Source organism: Geospiza fortis, unplaced genomic scaffold, assembly GCF_000277835.1.
Source record: "Geospiza fortis unplaced genomic scaffold, GeoFor_1.0 scaffold275, whole genome shotgun sequence".
Classification (NCBI taxonomy): Eukaryota; Metazoa; Chordata; class Aves; order Passeriformes; family Thraupidae; genus Geospiza; species Geospiza fortis.
The window spans coordinates 5574655-5580654 of record NW_005054341.1 but is presented as its reverse complement, the minus strand read 5'-3'; the positions used below and the strand labels follow the sequence as shown (position 1 = coordinate 5580654).

Genomic DNA, 6000 nt, shown 5'->3' with positions numbered 1-6000 from the left:
GCTTCAAGTGAGATTTAAATGTTGCCCAGGCTGGTACGTTCCTCAGTGCATGTTTTTGAATCTCAGGGAGCCAGATGTTTGTTCTGTTAGATCAGAAAGCAGAGGAGATGAAGAATGTCCCTAGCATCAGACCTTTACAGAATGTTTTCTGGAACTTGTTGGGATTCCTAGAGCTCCTTGGGTCTGAATAGGTTCTAGTGGTCTGATTCATCTCCAAAATTTATGAAAGCTCCTGGAAACATTATTCATTCGAGTGAGGAAAGTGGTCAGCAGGGAGGAGTGGGTGTAAAAATAACTTTGAGAGGTTAGTGCTCCATGCAACAGAAATAAACACTGTCTGATCTAAATCTGTGAGAGGAGTGCATTGGTTTTAATCTTGGTATTGTTGTTTGGCAGGGTGTTTAGGCCTGTTATGATATAAATATGTTATAATGAGCCGGGTAGCTTGGCTAAGTGCTTTTGCATTTTGCCATTCTGGTGGTAAACATGAAGATGGAACCTAAGATTTCTCCTTAAGTTTATGTATGGCATGTTGTTTTCCCAGGTTTGTGCACTTTTGCCTCTCTCTTTATGCCTCAGGCATGAACACTAGGGGTAGGAAAGAGGTGACAATTGTGCTCAGATCAACCTGATAAGAGAAGCAGCCCAACAGACAGCACAGCCTCATTCAAGGCGACTCTAACCTTCCCTTCGGGCTGACACTTGAAATGTACTGAGCTGCTGCAGACACTCGAACATCTTATCTGCAATCTCTGGAGATAAGGGACAGCTTTTCTGGTTTTTTTTCCCCTGGCCATGCCCAAGATGGGCATTTGGAAGAAAGTATATTTTCAGCCTGTGGAATTGTGATTGCTGTGACACGAAGACAAGTAACCCATATCTGAAAACTGAACCCTTCTTTGTGCAGCCTTACAGAGATACAGTAACTGGTACCAGGAAGGAGAAAGATGTGTTGGCAATCTCTATTTTCAGACTTCTGCCTGTATTTGAGAGCCATTTTTCTGTTTCTGCCTGATACTCTGGGTCAGGTGTGACTGCATTTGAGTTTCTCAACAGACTTTGGTCCTACCACCTGGTAAAACAGGTCACTCAGTTCTCTGCTTATCTCATTAAGGCAGGAATAGCTTTGTTAAAAACAGCAATACCCTATGAGTATTTTGCCTTTTCTGTGGTCCTTGGGCTGCATTTTTACAGGTTTTAAATGCGTCAGGAAGCTTTTCCCGCAGTGTGTTGGCATTGACTTCCCTTTGAGACAGAGCTTAGTTGAAAACCTTTTGCAGTAGAGTCTTATTTGAGCTGGAAATTTTGTGAGGGAAAGCCTGTGAGGGAAGGAGGTGGCCCAGGAGCTGGGATGCTGGTGGTCCTTGGTGAGCCTTCTGCAGCACATCAGCCTCAGTGTAAAGGGGGAATGAGAGGGATGCTGGACATGTCTTGGCAGAAGAGAGATGCCCCTTTCCTTAGGATCTAGATGCCCTGTTAATGGCACAGCAGCCTCAGGGTAAGGGCTTTGCACTCTAGGAAAACAAAGACTTTAATTTGGGCACTGCCTTATGGACCAGCTTTGAGTAAGGTCGTGGATTCAGCTGGGAGAGAGCTGTCCACGGCTTATGTGCAACATACTGCAAGGCACCAGTTTTCTGCATTATCTGCTTTGCAAAGCTTGCTGCTGTGAGCTGCTTCTCCTCAGAGATAAGCCCTGGGCAACACAAGGAAAGATGCAGCTGCTGGCCTGGTCCTCTGCCTTCTCCTCTGGGGAGTTGTCAGGGACAAGAAAACAGCTGAGTGCTGGCCTTGTTCCCATCACAGCCTGCAAAGGAAGAAGGTGTATGTGCAGGAAAAGGGCTGGAACAGGCTTTCTCCTCCCTGAGGAAGGGAAAAACCTTCATCAGTGGGATGTCCTCCATGCACTGGCAGAAAACACAGCTGCACTGAAAGTGCCGTCCCAGCTAGCTCATCCTTGGCAGAAATAAAAGCCTCAATTTGCCTCCACTGTGGGCAAAGGGCTGGTGGGCTGTGCTGTCAGTCAGCTCACATCCCTGTGCACACTTGTCAGCAAGGTGAGTTGTATTTGTGCAGCAGAGTTCAAGAGCTGTGTGCTAGGGAAGGAATCCAAACATCTGCTGGTGGGCAAAGATGCCCAAAGCCACTGGTGAAACATTTCCCTTTTGCACCAGGAGATGATGGCTGCCCTTACAAGCCCAGTTGTGATGATCTTTTACACTGCTGAGTTTTGTCTTGTCTCTCTAGCTGATGCAACTCAGCCTTTCAGGAAAAAAACAAAAAGTTCACTGGCCATTTTTGCTTTTTCTTCCCTGTGGGTTTCATTGCTATCAAGTAGAAATTTAGCTGAGTTTCAAAATCATTTAGCTGAGATTCAAAATCATCTCTGGTTTGGAATGAGTAGGCAAGAGACTTGTTTTTTTACTGCTTTGTAACAGCAGGGAGTACAACCCTCTTGGGCTTTGGTGGCTGCAGTCAGAAAAGTGGGGACAGGTCATGCAAATCAGTTTTGAAGAGGCTCTCTGGCTCTCCAGAGGCTGAGCCACCAAAAGCTCATTGGTGGGGCAGTGGCTTAGCAGCATTTGGTGCTGTGAGCTGACAGCTGAATTTATTGTCAGAAGAGTCCAACCAGACCAGGAGTGTTTTGTCCTGCTCTGTGGATGTTGTCAGGGCTCAGGGCCTTAGAAACCTTGCAGTGGAATTCCCCAGTGCATTGCTGAGCCTGGGTTTTTAAAGGTTCTGTGCCTTTCAGAAGCAGGTGGAGTTGGTGGCCAGAGCTGTTGGGTTGCAGCCTCTGTAAGTTCAACAACAGGAGGTGTTGAAGACAGCAGCTGAAGTTATGCCAGCCCTCCCCCTGTCTGACATGGAGCTATTTATTCTCTCTGGTGCTCCCTGGTTTACCATGGTCTCTACAGTTTATCCACCTGTGACCCAGTGGATCTGCAGAATCCCATGGCTGTTGTCAATGGGAGCTGTGGGAAGTGGCAGCAGAATGCATTAGCTAACCTGTTTTTCAAAAGGGTTGCAGCAATCAGTTTATTTCCTGGAACCATAGTTTGGATTAGGCTGAAACAGCTTGAAAATTCAGGCCAAGTGTCCAAACTGGGCATCAGAGCACAATTGCCCAGCCTTCCTGCAGATATCCTGAACCCAAGGCAGAGGAAACCCCTTGTAACCTTTTTCAGGTGAGAAAGTGAAAAATCCATGAGCTGTCTTGGATGGAGAAAACTACAAGCCTGGGCAAGATTTACTTGTCCACTTTCTCAAAAGAAGGGTGATCATTTTGGTGCAGAAAACGTTGCTGCCAGAGGGAAACTTCAAAATGCAAAATACAAAGTAGGGAGAGAGGAAAGCTAAAGGACCAGAAATCAGGGTCCTAGGTAGGTGGGAGAGAAATGGTTGGACATCTTCATGAGCAACATGACAGCTATGCCTTTAAAAACTCAATGGATTCCTAAGCCTGAGCTAAAATAGATGAAATTGTATTAGAGATCACAGTGAAGACTGTAGCTGGAAGCCATGGTGGTACTTGCCATTGGCAGCAAAACTCTTTTCCAGAACTGCCTTTTTAAGTTGAGGGTGCAAGTAAATCTTGCCCAGGCCTGCAGCTTTCCCCATCCAAGACAGCTCATGGATTTTTCACTTTCTCACCTGAAAAAGGTTACAAGGGGTTTCCTCTGCCTTGGGTTCAGGATATCTGCAGGAAGGCTGGGCAATTGTGCTCTGATGCCCAGTTTGGACACTTGGCCTGAATTTTCAAGCTGTTTCAGCCTAATCCAAACTATGGTTCCAGGAAATAAACTGATTGCTGCAAGAAATAGTCAACCCAGCTTTTGTGCCAAGACAGCAGAGAACATGGCTTGGGCTAGGGCTCTAAACCAGGTACTGTCAAAGCCTGTATATGGCACTGACTGTATTAACAATCAGTCTAGAATCATTTTGCAAAAGGCTGCTTCCCAAAAAAGGTCTTGCTGCAATTTTTGTTTTTATGTAAAAGGAACTGGCTTCCTTTGTTTAGAAAGCTGTATGCTGTCTTGCTGTGGCAAAAGGTAACATCAGACTTCTTACTGGAAGGCTGTTTGTGCAAAGCATTCCCGAAATGCGTCAGAGAAGGGCCACGTGGTGCTGATGGGTTTTACAGAAGTTGCTCCAGACACTGCACTGAGCAGTGGGCTCTGGAAGCTGTATCTGGGGAGGGATCTGAGAGAAAATATGGTCTGTCAGTTCCTGAACAGAGATGTAAGGACAGAGAGAGGAGTGCTGTCTGTTAGATTAAACAGAAGGACTGGCCTGAGCAATGATATGCTGGCTCTGTTGGAGGGCCAGCCTTGTAGGTCTTGTGCTCAGGAGTGATGCTGTGGTAGCTGAGGAGATGCCTGCATAGTGAGTGATGGGTCTGGAAGACAACAGGCTCAAACCTTATCTATGGACAAAATGGAAGCACACCTTATAGAGAGAGACACAAGAGTTAATTATTAGTTTTAGCCCTTACCATCCTTAACATCCCTTAATCCTAAATCATACAGAAAGAAATAGGCACTGTTGGTCACCACTGATACCCACATTTGTCCAGCAGCAGGTCCACATGTCTCTTTCTGGTCCTTTGTGTTCATTAATGCCTCTGCCACCTTCCTGGCTTGCTTTGTTCTAAATGCACAGACTGGGTCTCTTGCTCTTTTTCCTTAGCAAATGGTCTCCCCTTCTGGTTGCTGCTTCTCCCTTTCTCCTCTCTGCTCTGACATTTTACCCACAGGAGCAGTGTTTTCCTGTCCAATTTGTTCTCTTATTTGCTCTCAGCTCTTATAGTTTGCTTTTGCGGAGGATCCTCAGATTGTTGTTGCCATGAACTGACTCTGCGGTTTCTCCGTTTCTTGCCTCTGTCAGGAGGGGCTGAGCACTTCCCTTGGCTTGCAGCACATTTCCTTCTCCTGCTGTGGCTCTGCTGAGATCCTCCTGCTGTCTGCTCTGCTTGCACAGAGGCTCCAGGACCTTCTGTGTGCCCCATGGCTTTGTTCCTCTCTGGTGGTTATTCCTGCCTCCCTCTGCTGGGTGCAGTGCCCTGCTCTGAGTGGCTGCACTGGGAATTCTGCCAGGGAATGCATGCAGCTGGTGGATGTGCCATGCTACCATCACACCTTCTGGCCAGCATTCCATGCCACTGCCTCTGTAGCAGGGGTGGGGCCCTGGCTGGGTTTGAGGGTTTCACTTACTCTTGGCTCTTCCAGCCTTGTGTGATGGAGGAACTACAATGCCGAGCTCGGCAGTAGGAGCAGATGGGGAGGGTGATGATGGCTGTGGTCACCTCCTGCTCAGTTTGTTTAGGTGCAGTGACTCTGCACAGTGCTCATTCCCCCCCAGGATGTGTCTGGGTTGAGGACTGACAGTGTGTAACACGCTGCCTGCCTGTACGATGACAAAATGTGCTTGAAGGAGTCAAGGGAAGGATTCCTGACACAGTATTCCTGCTAACCCCCTTTCCTGAGCTGGAGAGCAAGCCTGACTTGCTGCCACAGGAGCCAAAAGACATACTTGATGCTCAGGGATTTGTGGATGTCTTGTTGGAGTTCTTCATCTTTTCTTCACCTTTGTGTCCATTTCTCCATGTGCTGCAGCTCTGAGGGACCTCCAAGGTCTTTCTATCCCAGCATTTCAGCACACAAAGAAGAGGCCAATAGATCCATGGGTAAAGACTGATCCAAGTTGTCTATCACCTTACTTACACATGCTCATTAAGCAAATATCGAATTTGGGTTAATCATAAAAAACAATGAGAGCTTCTGCCATTGTGGTCACCAAATCCTGAATAAGCAAAAAGAACAAGAGGAATCATGGAGTTGGTCAAAAAACAAACCTTAGACAGAGATACTCTGGCATTTCTGTATAGGAGAAAGAGGCTGCAGCTCAGAAAGCACTTGAGTATTTTCCATTGCAGATAAGAAGTTTTCATTTTACTTTCTCACAGCTGTCTCTCTGGGGCTGGTTTCACTTCATGTGCTTTGT

General features: G+C 46.8%; 1 protein-coding gene across 1 annotated transcript in view; it reads left to right on the top strand.

The window, feature by feature from the left end:
• Positions 1 to 6000, top strand: part of ACSS1 (acyl-CoA synthetase short chain family member 1) — a 29379-nt gene that overhangs the window by 489 nt on the left and 22890 nt on the right. The window lies entirely within an intron of this gene.